Source organism: Pelodiscus sinensis, chromosome 25 (assembly GCF_052426305.1).
Source record: "Pelodiscus sinensis isolate ZL-2025 chromosome 25, ASM5242630v1, whole genome shotgun sequence".
NCBI classification, from domain to species: domain Eukaryota; kingdom Metazoa; phylum Chordata; order Testudines; family Trionychidae; genus Pelodiscus; species Pelodiscus sinensis.
Window position 1 is genome coordinate 13,910,094 of NC_143076.1, and position 23,345 is coordinate 13,933,438.

General features: G+C 43.1%; 1 protein-coding gene across 8 annotated transcripts in view; it reads right to left on the bottom strand.

The window, feature by feature from the left end:
* Positions 1-23,345, bottom strand: part of NCAM1 (neural cell adhesion molecule 1) — a 287,961-nt gene that overhangs the window by 93,334 nt on the left and 171,282 nt on the right. The window lies entirely within an intron of this gene.

Sequence of the window (23,345 nt, forward strand, 5' to 3'; positions counted from 1 at the left end):
TCGGAAGGTATTCAATGCATAAAGGACAAAGCAGAGAAAGGAACAGAGATGGCAGAGGGAGACGAGAATCCCAATTTGAGTCTGGCAGTAAAGTAACACCCTTCAGGCTGTGCAGCTGCTCAGTATATACTAACTGTGCTTTCCCTACACACTCAAGGTTTTCAAACTGTTTAGCTTCACAGCTGCTCTCACCCTGCCATGTGTTTGCCTCACATTTGCATATAGAATTATTGACGTCGCACAGATGTACCGGTGCATGTGTCAATCAAAACAGTGACTGCACTGTCCAAGATACGGGTGTGAAATTCTGAGCATCGGTGTTTTTCTTTAAAGTTTGCAGGCATCATGTGTGGCGCACTGGCAGCCACCAGGAATGACACATTGTTCCTGTGACTTGTGCGGAGGTCTTACAACTCAGCAGAGAACAGTGCCTATCCTGAGAGATTACTAATATTCACTCTCCCTTAAAATAGAGCAACGGTGGCCCAAGCACTGTGAAAAGCACAGCAGCCTGCAGAGACAAGTCATTGTCTCTGGGGTCATGAAAGAAAATGTTCCAAAGTATTCACTTGGTTTGACACATCCCTACACAGATTCCACAGATCGTAACTGAGATCTCTGCAACACCTTCCTAGCCTTTCAAATAAGTGACTGAATTGGAAAGGACTTCCATTCAGGATGGGGGATGATGGCACAGCAGGATAGGGAGCTGAAGAGGGGAAAAAATCAGCAGCTGGCATTTTCTACTCTGGTGCCATTTTACATGGTGTTTCTCCTTCCCCAAATGGTTTCATTTCAAAATGATCAAAGACATAAAACTGGCTCCTGATTTCAAGTATAAAGGAAGCTGCTCCTACTGCCTTGGAGGAGGCCTCCCCTTTTCCCCCCCAACTTTCTCCAGCTTTGCCTTTGCTCCACTCCTTGCCCCATGCCCATGCTGGCTCGCTTAGGCCATGTCGACACTAGGACACTATTTCAAAATTACTAAACTCTACTTAACTCCCCAAATAACAAAATTGAAATTGTGTGTCCTCACTACCGGGGAAGCCTCGAAATGAGTCCGAGGCAGGCTCCGTTAATGTGGATGCGCTACCTCAACTTAGAGCCCCAGGAAGCACTGAGGAGGAATTAGTTCCAATTACTCTGGGGAGTAGTTATTTCGAAATAGCGGCACCGAAGCATCCACACTATGGCTATTTTGAAATTAGCGTTATTCGCCAAGGAAAGCAGGCGTTGAGATTTTGAAATAAGCAGCCCCTTATTTCGAAATAACGGGATTGGTAGTGTGGGTGCTCCACTTATAAATTCGACCTAAGAGGGATTATTTTGAAATAATGCCCTAATGTAGAGCAGGGCTTAGGGCTCATTTAGACGACAGGGAACGGTCTAAAGAAGATATGCAAATTACACGGGAATTTGCATATCTTCTTCTGATCGCACTTTCAATAGCTCAAAAGTGAAAGTAATTAAGACATGGCTTTTTCAGCGAATCCCCCCCCTCATGTCGAAAAGCTGTGTAAACCTCCTTTTTAGAGAAAAAGCAGCTTGTTGACGAAGGGGGCGGTTCACCGAAAAAGCCACATCTTAATTACTTTCACTTTCGAAAGCTCCATTTTTGAAAGTACGACTGGAAGAAGATATGCAAATTCCCGCGGAATTTGCATATCCTCTTTCGACCATTCCGTGTAGTCTAGATATGCCCTTAGAGGCCAACACTAGAGAAGTCCGAGAGATGTTAAAGAAAAACAACAGCTTAGAAGGGTCATGTATTTTCTTCAATGAAATGTCTCATGCACCTCCTTTTAGAGAAGGTTAGCACCCTCAATCGCTTAGGTATTGTTATTAATTATGATTATCATCTATACTGGGGTAATGTCTACCAGTCACAGACAAGGACCACCAGCTGAGTGCTATGCAAACACAGAACATAAATAAACGTAAAAAACAACAAATAATCTGGTTGCACTTTATAGACTAACAAAACATGTAGATGGTATCATGAGCTTTTGTGGGCACAGCCCACTCCGATCATCTGAAAAAGTGGGCTGTGCCCACAAAAGCTCATGATAAAAACTACATGTTTTGTTAGACTATAAAGTGCTACCAGACTATTTGTTGTTTTTTAAGTTTATCCTGTACAGACTAACTCGGCTACTCCCTGAAGCTACAGAACACAACGATTGTCAGTTTTTGAAGTAGGGACTATCTAAGTGAAATGTATCGCAGACATGAAGTGAAGAACACAATATCCAATGCAGACTGGAGGGAGAATTAAATAAACAAGTACACTGTGGCACTTACATTAAGTATCACTGGAGTAAGTTGCCTAGGGAGGTTGTGGAATCTCCATCTCTGGAGATATTTAAGAGCAGGTCAGATATTTAAGAGCAGGACATCTATCAGGGATAGTTTAGATGGTATTGGGTCCTGCCATGAGGGCAGGGGACTGGACTTAATGACCTCTTGCGGTCCCTTCCAGTTCTAGTGTTCTATGATTCTATGATCTCACCATACCATGGGGCTGAGTACTTCTGAAAACCTAACCCTTATTTAAGTGTCTCGTTGGAAAATGAGGTCTTTGGAGAATTTGGTCCCACCTGTGGGAGGATGCTGAGCACTTCTGAAAATCTGATCTTGTGTATCTCAAGTTTAAGCATAAATAAAATGAAATCAGTGACCACTTTTGAAAATGTAGGAATAAGTGACTAGCCAAAGGTTATGCAAGTCCATGTCACAGCTTCAACTAAATCCAGCTTTCTGCAATCCATATCCACTCTATTAACTATCAACTCCCCCTCCCCTGCCTCAACTCATCAAATAATTTAGAATATGAATGTCAAACTATTTTTCAGGTACATTTCCCTCATAAGCTATTTGTTCCCAATTATTCCCAGAGGGATTCTAGTGGCAGGCGGAAAATAAACCAGGAGGATCTAATGCTCAGTGTTAGTGGCTTCTGCTGTCTGCAGAGAAATCAATTTCTCACTTTGTCCTAGAAAGGAAAGAGGCAATGATGCTGCATAAGCCACTTCACTTTGCGCCCTGTTCAGTGAGATGGGGACCAAAGGAGGCAGACTGTGGGACAGATGGATAGACGGCTAAGGAGATAGATGATCATGGTGACCTGACTACAAATCAATCACAGGACGTGATAACTTTCTTTTACACATCTGTTTGCTGGACAAGACAGCAGGGAATTTTTCTACTCAGCTCTATTTGCCACTTTTCTTTTCTTACTGATGACAAGACTGCCGCAGCAGATCTTTGCTTTGTTTGGTTCTTATTACAGCAAATATGTATCACCATGGCAGCTCTGTGTATCACTCCAGCATCCATAAATTATGTACCAGTGCAGAGACGCAGCACCAAGAAGGATTTGGATAAGACATGGTGGTCAGGAGTGAATTCTGGCAACACCAAGTACTATTTAGGCCAGTGTCTCCCAATTTTATTTGGCCACAGAACCCTTTAAACTCAAAAGAATTTTGCGGAACCACTAATAACCATCTTATACATGGAGCTGAAAAAGTAGAGCACAAATAAGTAAGGATAATAATAAACAAAAGCTAAACAAGGTCATGAGATCAACACAAATGAAAATTGTTTTCAATCATGTTCATAAATATTAAATATTAATTATTATTTTTTAAATCATAAAACGTTATTGTAATGGAATTTTCTCGCTGAGCCCTTATTTTCCGGTTCCGCGAAACCCCATTTGGGAAACACGGATTTAGGCATCTTGATCTTTGCATTTTCTTTGCCATCTGTGCTGTAGTTAGTCATTGAATGATCTAGGATTGGATACACTGGCAGGCTCTAGCTGCTTTGCCATGTCCTGGCAGTCATGACCCCAATGTAAACGGCCTGTTTAACCAGGTTAACAGCAGCTTTGTGAAACACAGCCAAAGGAGTGGTTCCGGCCCGCTGTGTCCCAAGAGAGTTGCTTTAAAAATAATCAAGGCACGACTGTAAACAAGCTGATGAGGAGTCCAGAGGTATCACTGAGGAACCTTGGTTCTTGGAGATGAAAACAGACTTTAGGACTGCAGAGGTTCAGACAAGGTGGATAAAAAGCAATGATTGAGAAAAATCGGATTTTTTTTTTAATTTAAATTGGATTTTTAAAAAACCATCAATAAAATATTAAATTGTTCATTTAAAAATAAGTTACAATTAAATTTTACCACAAACATGCTACGCCTACACTTACAGTCTCATAAAAAATGAATTAATGTCTCTAGTCTGCCTAGCTCTTGCTTCTTGAAAGTTGTGGGTCTTCAATTTAAAAACCAAAAGAACATAAGAATGGCCACACTGGGTCAAAGGTTCATCCAGCCCAGTATCCATTCTGGCTAATATGTATTGATGGATCTAACCTCCATGAATTTATCTAGTTCTTTTTTAACACGGTTAGAGTCCTGGTCTTCACAACATCCTCTGGCAAGGAGTTCCACAGGTTGACTGTGAGCTGTGTGAAGAAAAACTTCCTTTTGTTTGTTTTAAACCTGCTACCCATTAATTCAATGTCATGAGCCCTAGTTCTTATGTTATGGGAACAAGTAAATAACTTTTCCTTATTCACTTTCTTCTCCTTTGTGTGTGAGTTAGTTCTTACTATTCCTAATGTACTGCTGCTGCATCTGTAAACTGACACGGTAATGAGTATTATGTACTATTTCCTAAATGAATAAAAATAAAGTTATCTAAAAAAATTATAGGGTTTACTTTCTCAGATGTTGTTAAACGCTGTCCTGAGGTGTAAATTAACATGTTTTAGTGATCAAATTTGCATCACTGTTTAAAGAAATATGTAAAGAAGTATCAGTAGGAAACTTGATTTAAATCAATGTTTTTTTTATTTAAATCAATCCACTCTTATAACCCACTCTTGGAAATCTCCATTTCACTCACACATCTTGTCTAGAGGTTACGGTCTCTCCTTCCTGTTTTCAATAAAGTACAGGCTGTCCTTTTTACTCCTGCATTCAGCCTGTTTTATTTCTGTGTAATCTAATTTCTCTCAACCACATTACTTTAATATAATTCACTCCCAGACAGAACTGCAGGTACAAAGGGCCAAACATAATAAATGGCTAAAGGTTTATTAGATCCAGTACAGCGAGAACTAAACAGCCTAGTTCTACAGGACGTATTTTCCTTCTATTAATCCTCCTGACATTGCATCGTGTAAAGAGTTGCTCCTTCTTGGTAGATGATTGCTCTGTAACACAAGTACAAGGGTATTAAAAGAGTTCTTACGTTTTGAAATCCAGGTCACCAAACCCCATAGTACCATGTCTCTGTAGCACAACTATGCCTGTTTACAAAGGGTTTAGCATTCTGCTTCAAAACACTACTGGACAGGAAGGGGACACCATTAAAAACTCCAGGCATGTCAGCAACTGCAGGGTTATCCGAGTACGGGAAGATGCTACAATGATGCATTTAAAGGGTGAATGAGAGTTAATGGTTCCCAATATAAATGGGCCCACATCTCAGAGGTAGGGTGTCAGGAAAGGAGAGCCAAGTTTTATAAACTAAATACAATTCCAGGATTAAAGCCTTTATAAGAGGTTTTCAGGTTAATCTTTCTTGGATGCTATTTTGTCTCCTAATTTTGAATGATGGTTATGAATTCAGAATTGAACTGCCTGGAACAAGGAGTCCTTAGTATGGGCCAAGTGCTACAACTGACTAAGAGGTGTTCAGGAATCTCTGAGGCTGTCTACACTGGCATGAATTTCTGGAACTGCTTAAAACGGAATACTATTCCGTTTTCAGTTTTTCCGGAAAAGGAGCGTCTACATTGGCAGGCTGCTTTTCCAGAAAAGCCCTTTTTCTGGAAAAGCGTCTGTGGCCAATGTAGATGCGCTTTTCCAGAAAAGAGCCCCAATCGCCATTTTCGCGATCGGGGCTTTTTTCCGGAAAAGACTACTGGGCTGTCTACACTGGCCCTTTTCCGGAACAGTGTTCCGGAATAAGGACTTATGCCCGAGCGGGAGCAGAATAGTTTTTCCGGAATAGCGGCTGATTTTGTACAGTAGAGCGTCGTTGCTTTTTCGGAAATTCAAGGGCCAGTGTAGACAGCTCGCAGCTTATTCTGGAAAAGCGGCTGATTTTCCGGAATAAGTGGCCCAGTGTAGACACAGCCTGAGTGAGCAGTTTGTGCGTATTCCTGTTTCACCAAAACACGTTTAAAGGCATTTGTAAGCAGCCTAAAAACAAACCTAGGTAAAAATTCAACCTTTAGCTATGCTGGACCAGCCAAAGTCTGAAACAGAGACACAAGCTAACATTTACAACAGCAGGAACATAAAGATTGGCTCCTAAATTGTATTTAAAAAAACCAAACAAGAAGTCAGGTTTTCAAAAGCACCCAACAGCTTTCACTGAAGATGTCTGGAGCAACGAGGTGCCTTTCACTTTTGAAAAGCAACTTGTTTAATTAAAGATCTAGGATCTTAAATTTTAGGTTCCTATGACTGAAAAAAATCCACATTTTAAAAATGATAAATATTTAACAAAGCAAAGAGAAGCAACAGATCAGTAATTCTCACTTCAGAGGCCACCCTGAAAACAAACCAAAACCAAGAAGAGAGAGAAAATGTTATATAAAACCCTTCTTTCACGCAACAAGGTAAATCAACCATACAAAGGGAAGTCAGGACCACAGTTGATCCCCCTATATTAAACTTGCCCGGCTCTGTATCTTGCTATGATCTGAGCAAGGCTTCAAGTTTCTACCCATTTTCTGTCTCATGTGCGTTACACTTGAAATACAAACAAAAGACAAGATCCTAACTCGCATCTCACTCATAAATGATCTGGAGAAAGGGGTAAACAGTAAGACGGCAAAATTTGTAGATGATACTAATAGCTCAAGAGAGTTAAGTCCACAGGAGACTGTGAAGAGCTTTAAAAGAATCTCACAAAACTAGGTGACTGGGCAACCCAATGGCAAATGAATTTTAATGTCGATAAATGCAAGGTAATGCACATTGGAAAACATAATCCTAATGACGGCTGTGAAGGTTTAACCGGTTAACTGGTAACCTCACATTGTAATGGGTGAGGCTTACCGGTTAAGGTTAACCAGTGGGGCTGGAGTCTCCCCTGCCACGGTCAGGGGGCTGCTCCAAAGCAGCCAGGCCTGGGCGTCCCGCAAGCAAGGATGCTCCGATCGGGACAACAAAGCAGCCTCTGACTGCAGGGCACATTGGCTTGTTCTGCAGCTGCGGGGAGGAAGACATTCCAGTTCCCCCCTCTCCCGCTCGTCCTCCCTTTAATCAGTTAACTGGTTAAACAATATCTTTAACCAGTAGCCAATTAAATGGGATTTTACAACCCTAATCCCAACTATACGTATAAAACTAGGGGGACTAAATTTGCTATTATCACCCGAGAGAGATGTTGGATAGTTCTCTGTGAACAGTTCTCTGAAAACATCCACTCAATATGCAGTGGCAGTCAAAAAAGCAAACAGGATGTTAGGAATCATTAAAAGGGGGATAGAGAATAAGACAGAGAATATCTTATTGCCTCTAAATAAAACCACAGTACGCCCACATCTTGAATGCTGTGTGCAGACATGGTCACCTCATCTAAAAAGAGATGGAGAAATTTCAGAAAAGGGCAACAAAAATGATGAGGGGTTTGGAATGGCTTCCATATGAGGAGAGATTTAAAAGACTGGGACTTAGAAAAGAGTAGTCTAAGGGGAGATATGATAGAGGTCTATAGAATCATGACTGCTATGGAGAAAGTGAGCGAGGAAAAGGTTTTTACTTGCTCCCATAACACAAGCACTAGGGACCACCACATGAAATTAACAGGTAGCAGGTTTAAAACAAATAAAGGGGAGTATTTCTTCACTCCATGCAGTCATGCCGTGAAACTCCTTGCAGAGGATATTGAAGACCAGGACTTCAACAGCGTTAAAATAGAGCTAGATAAATCCATGGAGGTTAGGTCTATCAATGACTATTAGCCAGCATGGTGTCCCTAGCCTCTGTTTGTCAGAAGCTGGGAATGGGCGAGAGGGGAGGGGTCACTAGATGATTCCTTGTTCTGTTCATTCCCTCTGGGGTACCTGGCACTGGTCTCGTCAGAAGACAGGACACTGGGCTAGAAGACCCTTTGATCTGACCCAGCATGGCCGTTCTTACGCTCTCATGTACTTTCCTCTGCATTCCCAATAAAGCAACACTCGTTTAGTGGACACCACAGGAGGCAAATGTTCGTCCTCTCAGCATCCTGCATCTGTGTTTTGTTCCTTCCTGGTGTAAGTTATGAGGCATTAGACATAATTAGACATTCACTGTCTGCCAGATGGAGCCTGATGCTGTGTCAGCTCCCTGGCCTAACAAGACCAGGTCAAGCAAGAATTTCAAGAGGCCAGACCTAATGAGTGTTATTTTTAAATTGCGGCCATTAGTTTGCAGAAAACAATCATCTTAATTGAGCATTTTGCATCCCCTCGACCGCAAATTCTTCATCTGTCACCTTTAGTCTTTTGGTGCCACAGTATTTATGCCCTTCTCCCAGGGGCTGCTCACTTTACTGTTAAACCATGAAGATATTAGTCTCAGTTGCTTGCTCTTTCTAAGTCTTTAAAACACCCCTCTCACGGGAATCGCCGTCCCTTATAAATCAGAGGCATCGTTCCTTATCACAACTGAGGAAAAGGACAAAGGAAAGGAAAAGGGCTGCTGGATTACTTCAACAACTGGACTACAGGAATTAAGCCCCAGAACTCCCTGACTATGCAGAACCGAGTTTTGTCGTCATTCCAGCGCTCAAACAAATGTCTAAAGAAGGGCAAGGCACCCAACACAAGCCATAAGAACAAGAAGTGGATGACTATTTTCAAACATGGCAAACACTTAGCCCTCACTTTTCATCTGCAGAAGGCCTCGCTCACTCAGATGGAAATCCCACTGAGGCCAATAGCATTTATTATAAAAACACTGTACAAAGATTTCAATAAAAATCCTTAAAAATAGTCTGTCTGACACCCCCTGGTGCATGTGCATTTAGACCTTAAAATCCCACAGCATTTACTTCGTCTTCAAAGCACGTACATCCAGGCTCTCCTTTAGTCCTCTCCATCCATTATGTTGGGACGGGAGATCCAGCCCAGCTGTCCCACCTATAAGGCACCACTGCTCTTCCCAGAAGAAAAAACTACGCCCCAACTTCTCTGTTTGTTGTTCATCCTCAATTCCAGCGTCCACTCAGTGTGGGCGCACTATTTCGAAATAGTAAAACGTTATTTCGAAATGCATTTTGTGTGTAGACAGCTTATTTCAGAATAACACATTTCGAAATAACGCTCTGATATAGAAATTGTAGCTGAATGTTAAATGATTCTTAATCACGATGTACAGATTATTGCTGCCCATGGAACTCACTCAGGCATCCAGCTACCCAAGAAAAAGGTCCACTCTGACTCACAAGGAGACAGGGCATTTTTGGGTCCAGGAGAGCAACAGAACTTGTCTGAATCGTATTCAGTGCTCCACAAGGGAGCGGAATTCCACGGACACAGCAGCGGCAGTGTGGTGTCTGATGAGAGTCACACTTACTGGCAGGCAGAGTGTCTGCTTGTCTCTTTTCGCATAGCTAGACTTGCAGCTCTTTGGGGCAGAGATTTTCGGTTGTGTTTGTACAGCACCTAGTGAGTTGCTGGTCGATGGTGTCCTGGCCCAGAGCTGGGGCTTCTACATATTAATGCAATGTGAACCATCATCTCTTTTTCCAGCCAGGTGGCACGTTTTCAAGGGATGTGCCAGGACAGCAGCTTAAAATACTTTCTGGAAAAGCATCTTTTCAGTTTGCTCCATGGTGCATCAGCACACACCTGATCCTATCGCTAGCTGATGGGAGGGTAGAGGGAGGCAGAGTAAGGGTTGTTGGTTGAATGTGCAGTAAGTTAGGTGTATAAGCAGGGTGCTGCCAGCTAGTCCGATGGAGACACCTCTAAGCAACACACAGAGACAGGCTGCCCTACGTGAGAACGAGGATGGCTGGTCATATCCTGACATGAGTATTTTGATTACCTGCTTAATACACCTCTTCCCCCCATCTACTTGTTGCATAAAAGGTGTTTCATGCCCCAAGCCAGACTATGGCAAAAGACATTTAACCAAATCTACCCTCTGGCCTCCCTGGAGTTTCCAATAGGTACAAATCTATCCTGCAATAAGACATCCCTTGCAAGATCAATACAGAAAAATTGTTCTATAACACTTATATGAACACAGGATAAATAGCCAAGCGGGTAAAGCTCCAACCCTACACCATGATTTACAAACGAAGGGCAATCTTCTTCTAAAACATCTTTGCCTAAAACAGAGAGAGATTTTTTTCTAGCTATAGCTTGGTCTCAGTTCAGGTACCCAGGAGAGCTGGCAGCTCTCCGGTGAGTGACACAGATGTGAAACAGAGCAAAGAACAAAGCAGGGTAAGAAACAATCATCTCCCTGCTGGAGCTCTGGAAACCACAATTTCTGAACACTCTTGATCACTGTGACACTTGCCCAGAGAAACAGAGATAAAGCAACTAACCCCCCCCCCTCTTTTTCCCCCTCCCTCCAACTGCTTCGGTGGTTAATGTCAGAACCCCCCGTCGCTTGCTTATTGTTTGTACAAAGTCTGCCAGAGGGCTAAAAGGACATCAACTTCCAAAGCACATTGCTCTTTGGGGTCAAGGCTACTTGCAATTAACAGCACTGCCCCTAATACCGCTGTCATGTAGGTCAGTTGAACTCCTTGCTTGCCCCTTTTTAATTCCTGGCGGGCGGGAGGGTCAACATGGAATCCTGCAGCACCATGCAGTGTATGATGTTTTCGTGCTTGCAGATCCCTGTGCTCGGCTGTTTTAATTTCAAGGGCAGAGGGCTGGGAATAAAATCCTGATCTCCTGAGTCTCGGTCCAGGGTGCCATCCACTGACTCTAGTTTGATTCCCCATCGATACCGTGGACAGCGATTTGTGTCTGTGGGCAGCGAGGCAGCTTCTTGGCACCAAATTACTTTCCCAAACCTCTGCTGCCACCTACCAAGCTCTGCTCCTCCTGACCCTTTCTCCAGTTCTGTCTGTCACACTGCAGGAGGGAAGGGAAGAAATTTGGTTTTCATGCACGTTTCTGCATGAAACAACTCTCGTGCACGCCCATATCATCTCCTCCCCTCCCCCCCCCCAGCCTGTGTATGGTAGAAACCCTTGAAAAGTAGAGAAAAAACTTCTCCTTGCAAATCTTCATTAGTGCAGAGATTCTGACTTTGTAGCAATCTGACCAGATGCAACTGCTGGGCCCCCATCTGCACATTCCCTGCTTTGACTAGTCATTTCTCTGCCTTTATTTCCCATCTGGTGTGTGCCTGCTTCCCGCAGCATGGGAAGATAAACTGAAGAAGACTTTTGTCAGAGACAGCAAGTCCTGACGTGCAGGAAGCTGCTCCCGATACATTTGATTTACCATATCCCAGAATGACGGCAGGTTTAGGTTGGACGGCACAATGTTGGCGTTCGCCCTATAAACAAAACCTTGGCGTCAGCCATGTAGTCTGGCCTTTAAAAACGTCAGTGTCTTGTCAAGAGCTGCTATTAAACACTGACAGCTCGACAACAAATGTACTGTGCAGATAGGGCTACAGTCGTCAGAAACCAGGGAGAGAGTACAGATTTCAGTACATACATACAGAACGGGAAGCAACGGTCTGGGAAGGAGTATGGCAGAAAGGGATCTAGGGGTTATAGTGGACCACAAGTTGAATATGAATCAGCAGTGTGATGCTGTTGCAAAGAAAGCAAACATGATTCTGGGATGCATTAACATGTGTGCTGTGAGCAAGACACGAGAAGTCATTCTTCCGCTCTACTCTGCCCTAGTTAGCCCTCAATTGGAGTATTGTGTTCAGTTTTGGGCACTGCATTTCAAGAAAGATGTGGAGAAATTGGAGAGGATCCAGAGAAGAGCAACAAAAATGATTAAAGGTCTAGAGAACATGACCTATGAGGGAAGACTGAAGGAATTGGGTTTGTTTAGTTTAGAAAAGAGAAGATTGAGGGGGGACATGATAGCCGTTTTCAGGTATCTAAAAGGGTGTCATAAGGAGGAGGGAGAAAACTTGTTCATCTTGGCCTCTGAGGATAGAACAAGAAGCAATGGGCTTAAACTGCAACAAGGGAGGTTTAGGTTGGACATTAGGAAAAAGTTCCTAGCTGTCAGGGTAGTCAAACACTGGAATAAATTGCCCAGGGAAGTTGTGGAATCCCCATCTCTGGAGATATTTAAGAGTAGGTTAGATAAATGTCTATCAGGGATGGTCTAGACAGTATTTGGTCTTGCCACGAGGGCAGGGGACTGGACTCGATGACCTCTCGAGGTCCCTTCCAGTCCTAGTATTCTATGATTACCAGGGTTGCTGCTAGCATAGTGCTGCAAAGAAAAATAAAACTCATGGAAACAAGTTCAACTTCTATTATCTTCTGCTCTGCTGCTCCTGCCTGGTCTATATAGGGGATTATGTGTCTTCCATCCTAGTGGGGATTATTCTTCACCTACGTCCTTCCCCCAAGCAAGCATTTTCATCACAAACTGCTTCCAATACCAATGTACACATGAAGTGCTCACTCAGTAATGTCCCTGAGGAGTACTGACATAGGGCAAAGGAGGCAGGAATTTCACCTGAGCGAAGACAGGAGGGATGGAAAATCCAACCCCACAATGTGCAATTCAAAGCTCCCTAATACAATGAGGTGCAGGTCAGATGGGATCATCGCCTTTCTGACTAGCTTGTACTAACCCTCGGTTCTGTAACCCAGCTGACATTCCTGTGAGATCTTTTCTTTCTCCTCTAAGCATATGTCTGGCCAGAACATGAATCAAAAACCAGAAGGGCCCTGTATGTCTTACTACACCACGGGCTGCACTAAATCCAGCCTCAGCCCCAGACCTGACTGGAAGAAAACTCTGAAAATACACTGGTGCAGCTTTAAGCATATGCGCTGATTCCTTCACACTGCTCTGGAATCTCCAGGAACCATCTCAAGCGCAATTACTGAGACCCTGCTAACAAGCCTTGAGGGAACCACTACTACATTCAACAATGGGTTAGAGGCAGGTAAAAAAGAACTTGAGCGCAAATGTGTGACTGATGGAGGATGGGGGACACCGGGTTTCCTATAACCATTTAAATGCCACCGCTCTTTGTCATGAACGTTGTTAGAGACCTCTGTAGAAACGAGCTACTCATTTGCCAAAAAAATCCTTATAATTTAGGCTGCTAAATTTGCATAAGGTAATTTGGTATGCATGTCTCATTCCTGTTCCCCAATTGCTTTGTCCTCACTTGCTACATTATTATTTTTCATTGGAGACTAACTTACTAAATTTCTCAGTTCCTAAGTGTGACCTGCATCGGAAGGCATATATCACACCAAATGTTGGTTCTCGCCATCTGAAGTGACACTTCAATGCCAAGGCCAGAACAGGGCTTTGTTTTTATACTAGGGATGTTAAATATAAGTTTAATGAACTAGTCAATGGAAAATTCCTAGTCACTTAGTCGATAAGCGGGGGAGTTGCAGCAGGGTTAGCTCCAGTCACTTACATCCCTATTTTATATTGGAGCAGCTCCTATTGCAAAGAGACATGTAAAACCTCATTAAGAAATTGACAAATCTTTTGTTGAGCTGGGACTGTCTTGTGCCGGGGTAGAAGACAGACCCTGATTTACAGAGTATGTCTCTGAAGTAAGATACAGACATGTACAGAGCATGGAAATGATAAAGCTAATAAGACGACTCATTTCATGCTTTTTAAATATATACCCATACAAAAGAAGGGCTTAATTTGAGAAATTGGCTAATCCAGAGATTACGGTCCTAGCCTGGGAAAACTGAGTTTTATTCCTTGCTGCATCACAGACCTGCAATGTGACCTCGGGCAATTTACTCTGTGCCTCATTTCTCCCTCTGTAAAAAGGGGATTGCAGTGCAACTATCTCACAGGGTTGCTGTCAGGATAAATTCATTGGAAAACCTAGCTCGGCTGCTGTGGTAACTGGGACTGGATTTTTCAGAGATGCTAAAGTCACTGATAACTACAGATCAGGCCCAAGGGGGCTTGATTTGATTTAGCAATTTGAAAGAGGACACAAACAGATACATTTAATGGTACCTTTCACCAGCGCTTCCCCAACACGAGCTTTGAGAAACTCAATATATTTTACTAGAAGACTTACCCGGCATTGCCCATGTCATTCAGGGAAAGGGGCTGGCAGTGTCGGGAATGTAGGAGCCAGGGCCTTGGGGCTCAGAGAGGGAGTGGGTAGTGAAGGAGGCTGGGGATGGAGGTGCAAGAGTGAGGCTTGAGGCGGACTCAGGGCAGGGCGTCCCATCCAATACCAGCCTTTTGTCTCCCACCCCAGACTTCCCCAGCCATCGGGGTGTTTTCTCTTTTCCCCCCACCCCAGCCACCAGAGGCCTTTTTTCTTCAGAATCAAACTAACATCCATAGTCAGATTCTTAACAGTGCTCAGCCACCAGAAATGAGAAGTGAGATCAGAAATGTCGGGAGCACACTGGATGCAGACCTCTTTGGGAAAATCGGCCTACCGTACTACCGGTTGGCTCTCACTGGTCTGGTACCCTTGGGACCTGAGCGGTCTTGGATGAGGGAAATTTGACGGAACTGGGCAGGTGCCCTGCCACCAGCCCCCTCAGACTGCTGCTCCTCCCCGCCGCCGGCTCCTTCAGCCCCGCTGCTGGCTGGGTGACATGCTGGCCCGGCCGGCCCTGTTTCCATAGCTCCAGCCCCATTGCCGGCAGGACAGAACGCAGCTTTGGCTCCCCTCCCACAGCCCCAGCTTTGCCGCTGAGGCCTGGCCCTGCTACCATCAGCCTCGCCTTTCGCGGGCCTCTCAGCGGCTGGCTCTCCTGCCCCGGGACTCTCTCATTCAGCGACATCCGGGGCCCTGCTGGAGAGTCCCAGATTAGGGAGGTACAACCAGTATTTGGAAACAACATGCTGGCAACAAAGTTTAGGCACACAAACGCCAACAAATACATACATAGAAGCAAGTATAATACACATCTGATTAATCAAATGGGCAAACAGTGGGGCAGTTGCATTTGACCTGATGGGCCTTGCTCCATCTAAGGAACAAAGCTGTAGCTCCAGTTTAGTGCCTGCCCTCTCACTGCAGATGTGACTTCAACTGGCCACAGTCATAAGTGAGTTTGCTTGGGGGTCTCTTGTCTTGGAGCACATGTCTGTCCACATGACAGAACAATCTCATGACTGAGAACCCGTGACACAAACTGTGCATGAAAGGCAAGAGACTGGCCCATGAAGGGATGCCACAGGTTGGGGTGCAAGATTATTGTCAGGGTTGTTGGAGATATGGGCCTGAAAGAGAAGGTCAAGAGCAAGGCTGATGGAGGACATTACTACCTTAAAGTCTACACTGTAGGCTTATTGCACAAGAAGATTTTTGAGGAAGAGATCTTTTTGCATTTTGCGGAAGAGAGCGTCCACACTGCATGGACGCTCTTGTGCAAGAAAGCTCTGACGGCCATTCACAGAACGGCCATCAGAGCACCTGTGCTTTTTCTGATAGGTTCTTTTTGCGCAAGAACTCTTGCGCAAAAAGGAGTTATTCCTCGTAGAAAGAGATACACCCATACCGCAAAAAGCCCTCTGTTCTGCCGTTCTACTGTAAATCTTCTTGCGCAAAAAAGCACTAGAGGTGTGGATGCTCTGCAGGTTTTTGCACAAAAAACTGTAGCGTAGACGTAGCTAGAATGTTGCCAGTTAGGACAAGTGCATTAGCAGAGCTAGGAAGGGGCTTCAATCAATCTGATTGCTTATCTCTTCTCCTGATTAATACATTTCCAAATACTGAAGACAGTCAAATTGAACATGGACTGCTCAGCAGCCAGACTGATATGTGATCAATAATGTTATCGGTAGAGCAAAAGCAGACCACGAGTCCTTTTATGTCGCAATGTAATCACAGTCCACTTGAAGCAAGGGCCAGTGAAGATTTTAGATATGAACAACCACTGCAGAAGAAAGGAAAAGAAGAGAGAGATGTCAAAAGACTTTTCAAGTGTGGGTTTCCTCTATTAATCTTTTAAATAAGCTTTATTTCTTTTCGTTTCTCCTGGGCTACAAAGATCATTCAAATACAGATTTCGGGATGGTTGTCTTAAGGTGGTGAACTCCACTGACTCCAGTGTAAAACTGCAGCAAATAGAGCTATGAACCAACTGAGGTAGGTGAAGTTTGTAAGTTTCAAGTGTTCCTGCCCAAAGTGCTAGAATAGACAAAATCAATTTGAAATACCTCTGTATCCCTTCTCAATACCTCAATTGGCCCAAATGCTATTTTTATTGATCGTTTTTAATCTCCTCCCCCTCAAAATGCACACCTGATTTTAAAGGCCAGAGATGAGTCAAACAACCAGTTAATTTCCAGAGATTTGCCCTAAGAAACTAATATGATTTAAAGACTTTTTTACATGTTTCTAAACACCTTCTTAATCTTCCATCTCTAATCTTAGTCACGATCATTTGCTCCTTTAAACCTCTCCTCCTCTAGATAGACCAAAATCAGCCTAGCCTGCCCTTTGTCCTTTTATTAAACAAAATAGACAAATTGATGGATGACATTACATCCCCTACTGCCGGGAGCTATTTTGCACAGGAGCCATCCCTGTTTTTGTGCGCCATTCTGCAGCACAGTGGGTGAACTGAAGCCAGTGTAATTTTCCAGCCAGTTCTCTTGTCTGTAGTCACACAGTCGCTGAGCTATATGGACGTGATTCTACTTTCTGTGCTATAGCCACCTACTTTCTGACATGGCCTCTTCGCATTTTGGTAGCAGCATCTAGACAAATATAACAGATGCAAATAGGTTCTGATGTAACACCTCGAATCATAAGTAATGCTGATCTTCCTTCATCCCTTATCTTAGGCACTCAATAGTAACCACTGCACTCAGCAGGTCACCTGTGGCAGAAAGGGAAATGAAATGGAGAAGCGATGTTTTTCAGACCAATCAGACAAACCATTTTGCACTGTTCTCTCCTCTACCCACTTCCTTCCCAGTCCACTAATCCAGCTAATCTCAAACACAGCCTAAAGTGGTGAGAGTTAATAGCTTTGTATAAAATCAAATCAAAACCTCACTGTTCAAAGTGATTTTTATTTCAGTCTGTCATTAGTAGCCGGTCTGCAGAATTAAAGAAACCAGGACTGCTTTATGAAGCACACACAATAGGCTTAGGCATTCAAGCTATTTAAAATGCAAAAAGACACTAGCAAGGTAATCCCTGGGCAAATGCAACATCTCTTGCAGATTCCTGCAAGGTTGGCAGACCCTTCTGACATGCTCGGTTTGTTACTGATGGGTGGCTGGGGCAGCTCTTAGATTGCTGGAGCAATTCTGAATGACTAGGAGGCTACTGTGGCAGGCAGGGACAATTCTCCTAAAAGCATATTAGGACTAGGAATAATACTTAACAGTCAGACAGAGGGCTTGATTCTGATTTCATCTGCAATGGTACAAACCAGAAGGAATTCAGCTGAAGCCAAAAGACTAACACCAGAGTAAATCCAAAGTAGCTAAGGGCTTGTCTACACTATGGAGAAGATCGACCCTCCAGAGGTCACTCTAGCATTCAGTTTAGCTGGTCTAGTGTAGACCTTCAAATTGAATGCTGAAGGCAGCCCCCACCAGCATCCTGTACTCCCGTCGGCCTCCTGCAGTGTAGACGCTGAGGTGGGTTGACTTAACATAAACCAAATCCAGCTATGCATTTTGCGTAGCTGGATGGTGTATTTCAAGCTGACCTGCCTGGTCTAGTATAGACCAGACCTAAGAGTGCAATTTGATCTATTAATTCCCTGCAGGCCATCAGAGATGGTTTTTGCAAGAAAAAAATTACAATTTTTACCACCCCAGAAAAAACCTACATTTTCCATTTTATGCACTGTTTCATGACTGAACACCACATTACACTTAGTTGTAGGTGGATATTCAAATGGTGGTTATATAAGGCAGTAGATTTAGAGATTAATTTGGGGTTGTACAGATAAAAAGTGAAATTGCAGTAAGAGTACTAATAATACATATAATTATAGTGCCTAACACTGGAATGAATAAATCTATTTTGGTTGGGTATTTTCTCCAGGAAGTTATACATGTCATGACTCATATTCCACTTTTCAATATTATATAAACAAAAGTCGACCATTCGATTATACAAAAATGACAATAATGCAGCGCTGGAGGTGTGAAGCATTGAGTAATCAGAACCAGGTAAAGTTGTAGACAACAAATCCAGGTTCATTTGGCCATGCAAAATTCAGTAGCAGAAGACCACCTTTGATGTGGCAGGCAACCCAAGCTTATTCTTCAGTTTTGACACGGATACTATTGCCCCACCAGTTCTCTGAAATCAGGTGGAATATGAGAATTCTTCAGATTTTGCCACCATGTTACAAGGGACTTCCTCCACGACAGCAGATGAAAACATTGGTTTTGGATGCTTTCTTTTACTTTAAATGCAAGTAAATATGCAGAAAATTGGAATTTTTGTTGAGCAGTCAACTGCCTTGACATTTCTCATTCAGTCGACTATTTCCTTCCTGCGTATTTTGAATGAAGGAGGCATGTCAACTTACATACAAGAGTCAAAGGCCTTCTGAAATGTCTCCTGTACTTCTACTTTGAGCGGTGCAAGATCTTCATTTATCAGTACAGCCACGCATGCTTCTCATTGAACAGCAACTACTGATCTGTGCCGTTGGAGTGTGGCAAATGCCAGAGCAAATGCTTTCAACAGACTAATTCATTTCTTTACTTCTCCATAAATCCTTTGGTTAAATGATACTGACCACTCTTATCTTCCAGTTCTGGCTAATGATCATTCACAATTCGGAGATAATGTAGACCTTTTTTTATATTTCCAGGCATGTTATCCGACATTTCCAACATGTCATCAGGGATTGCGGTTTTACACATCCTTAGCTCTCTTTTCATCAGGCTGACGGTGATTGACAAAATATTTTATCAAAGCACTTGATGCTAGGTCTTCTCCAACTAGAGTGAGCCACTGTGATGTACATCCACATGTAACCAAAATATCATAATCTTGTTCCAAATAATTTATCATACTTCACATAACCATACAGCTCATATGCTGAGGCTTTAGCTTCTTCTGACAGCATAACAGTTCTTTCCAGTCTTATCAACTGTTGATACATAAACCACAGTTGACCCTGTCTGTGCATAGTTAGCTATCCTTGGGTCACTGTGCATATTACTCCAGCCACTTTGTGCCAATGTAACTGCTTTTTCATGTGATTTGTTGCATGCGTCCATCCTTTGACACCAAATAAGAGCATCAAGTGTTCACCTGGGGTGAGTTTCCACAGGGTGCTTTGTAGCCTGGTCTAATGAAACTGATCATTTCTTAGACAAGCTGGATGCTCAAAAAGGGAGTATTACAGTCAAATCATAGTTTATTATTTTGGTTCTGGCATTTTTTTTTGTTACAAATTTATCTTCATATGGTTGAGAAACCATGACACTTCCTCCTTACGGTCCTGCATCTGGCTGTTTTTTCTTATTATTGCTTTGTCAATGCCAAGCACATTTAAATCAGGATCTTCATTCTCAGACTGATACTTAAAACATTAAAAGTCAGTAGTTCCCTTTCCATTGTATTTTACAAAATGTTTCCTCATATGGTCTGCATTCCCACTCACTTTTTCTTTGCAATTTCTGCATTTAAGACACACTGTGCCATCTTTGTGAATTTCCTCAACATAGCCATGATTAAGTAGTCTTCCACATTGGATTAAGTGGTCTTCCATCTTTGCTCATGATTAAATATTTTGGCTTGCATCACTGTACTCACTGAATTCACGTACAGCAGCAGGAATAAAGTACTGAACTGGACAGTTTGGCAATTTACCTCAGGTAAATTATAATTTAAAATATAATTTTCATTGCTAAACAAAGGAGGAATTCCCAAATTCAGAAGTTTCAGCTTCTGTTTGAGGTAGACAAGGAAAAGCATGCAGTTTTAGGTTGAAGCTCTTTTTTGTTTTATTGTATTTCCTTTAATGAAAATTAAGGTGACCATATTACTTTAAAACTATTATCTAATTAAGAAATATTTTTAGTAATTTTCATTAGACTAATAATAACTTTATTTTCCAGTTTCAAACAGTATCTACCAGCATCCTGTCCTAAGACAGTTCTTCACAGGACACATGCCTGCAACTTAAAAAGCTACATCAGCACAGTGTAGCCACTTACTACAGCAATAGCAGGGGTTCTCCCATCAGCATAGGAAATTCATCTCCCCGATAGGTGGTACTGTAGTTAGGCTGACAGAAGAATTCCTCCATCACTGTCTATACAACACCACCGTCTGCACAAGGGATTATGCCTTTCAGATTAGGGATGTAAATGGTTAAGTGGTTAATGGTAAGCCTCACGCTTAACGGAATCAGGTTTATCAGTTCTGGTTAACCGATAACGGCTGAAGCAGCTCCACACCCACCCCGGGTGGAGCAGCTGCTATGCATGGCAGGTCAACCCAGCCCCTTTCTTCCCCCCCCCACCGTTGCAGGCGTACATGAGCTTGGCTCCCTTGGAAACAGGGCCAGCAGCGCTTGGAGAGGCTTCTCTGCAGACTCTGTAGTATAAAACCTATTAAGTAAGCTTTGTACTGCAGAGCCTGCAGTGCCTGTAACTGCGTAACCACTAGGATTTTTACTGGTTACACAGTTACATTTTTAAACGACTTTTTACATCCCTGTGTCAGAGGTGCACGTTTTTTGCACTCCTGAGATGTAGCTATGCCAATGTAAATTTTCAATGCAGACCGGCCCTGCATTTTACCTCTAAGTCATTTAAGTGACTTGACCACAGCCACAAAGAGAGTCAGCATCAAAGCAAGGCCTAGAACACGTTCGATTTCCCAGTACTGTGTCCTGGCCATCTAGCCATGACTTTAATTCCCAGTATATTATTACACATATGGCCCACAGGATGAAACCAGATCCATAACTTTCTGCCCTATCAATAACTCAAAGGTGGTACAGAATGTAAAGAATTACTATACAGCCAGTCCCCAAGTTGCGAACAGTCGAGTTACGGCCAAGTGTTTGCCGTAATGGAGCGGCCGTAAAGGCAGTTCCCGAGTTACGAATGCGACCCGCGCTTCTGAACAGCGTGGTCTCTATGTAACTTAATGGGGTCCAAGTTATGAACAAATCAATTTACGGCCAAGTGTTTGGTCTGTAACTCGTTCGTAACTTGGGGAGAGGCTGTATATACACCGTCATTAGCCTATTCGTTCATAAGCCGACCCCCCCCAAGTTAAACAAAATTGTAAAAAATCACAATGACCCGTTCATAAGCTGACTCTATATTGGTGGTTTGCAAAGTTTCGGTCCCAGCTCGTCAGCATAAGCTGCTGGCACATTGGGACCAATGTTGTCTGAGCCTCCGACTGGGCGGGGCCAGTTAATCACCTGTGAAGCTGTGCTACACAGCTTAGAGGGAACATTGGTCGGGACGTTTTGTTTACCTGGAGCATCTTTAGACACAAAGCCTCTCAGCCTCTTTTGGCTGCTGTTCTCTGTTCCTAGCCAATGGGAGCTGCAGGAAGCAGCGTGGGCCCAGGCACATGCTGGCTGCCACTTCCTGCCACTGCCGTTGATCTGGAATGGAGAACAGCAGCCACTGGAGGCTTCATGCCTGCAGATGCTCCAAGTACATAAACCGTCTCAAAGCACCAGCGGTTTGCCCCGGTGGGCTGGGAACTGAAGTTTGCTAAACCCTCCCTCCAAGTTAAAAAAACCTGGTAAAATGCAATGACCCATTCATAAGCCAACCCCCACTCTTTACTGCATCATTTTTTTGCAAAAAAACTAGGCTTATAATCGAGTATATACGATACTTTTCGTATAAGACCTAAATGAATGATACACTATGCTGGAAAGGCCTATGAAATGCAAAGTCTGTACAAACCATGAAAAACGGTGCATTGTTTTGAGAGAACAAAGCAAAACAAATAAAGGAGATAAGGAACAGAACATTCCTTCAGCAATGCAGACCTCTCAGGGGCATAGTTTACAGATATTAGGAGATTGGCACAAGTATACATCTGCTACAATCTTCGGTGTTATAATTCCTCAGCAGCCATTCAAAAGAGAAAGTACAGCAACCCCGCTGACTGATTGTTTTCCCCACAACAGACTGAGAGATTAATATTATAACCATTGTGGTATAATGAAAACAACTGGAAAACATCCACCATGCTAGTCATTTGGAATTGGCCTAGTCCCAAATTACCACAGAGGAAACATAAACTCATTCTCACATACATCAGAGACCTGGGAATAGAAAAGCCCTATTAGCTGATCTGCATAATTTTCAACAAGCTTTCCTACAATTCAATAAAAAAAATGTCACCTCTAACCAGAAAACTAGCTTAATGAGAAAAACAGTGCCCAATACTTTGGCTCAATTGGTCCCTATGAAACTATTGGAAGACCTGGATAGTTTCCACCGTATTTGTCCAGAATCTACCATCCACTAGAGACTATGTGGGCCAAAAGAGAAGCTAAAGTTGTAACACACTAGGCTTGTGTTTAAACATTGATCATTACATGTGTGTCTCTATTTGAGGTTGACGTGGTGTCTATTTCACAATGGTATGTTCCAAGCACATTGGAGTTGCCAGCAATAAAGGCTGAGGCTAACCCATAGCATCTGCTTCAGAATATCTCCTATCAGTACCACTGAGCTCTTAACTGCCCACCAATACTAGTGCATGAAAGAAGCACTGATCAAAAGGTGCTTTCATGACCTAGTTACTCCAGGAGCGTCCTTGGGCTCTGAATCCCCATAATAATGAAAGGGGTTCTATGCATGAACATAAAGAGGAGATCACATCCTCTGAGGAAGAGGTATTAATGAAGCTTAAAGGGGGGAGAGAATTATCAGTGGCTGAGGGGTTATGAAAATTTGAAGATTACCACTCAATAGGACTTTCCAATCCTTTTTTTCTACCCTTTCCCTAGGTGTTATGGGATCTGATGGATTTATTAGGGCTCTGTATGACAGATGGGTCCCGTAGGCATCCGTCATGATGCCCTAATGATCTCATGTAGCATGAGCACCAGCATCTCCTCTTCCAAGCAGGCACTTTATGCAGACACAAGGTGCCCTATGTGGAGAAAGAGGATGGCTGGCTGTGGTCTGACATATTTTGCCTCCTTGCTTAATAAAAAGCCCCTTCATACGAGTG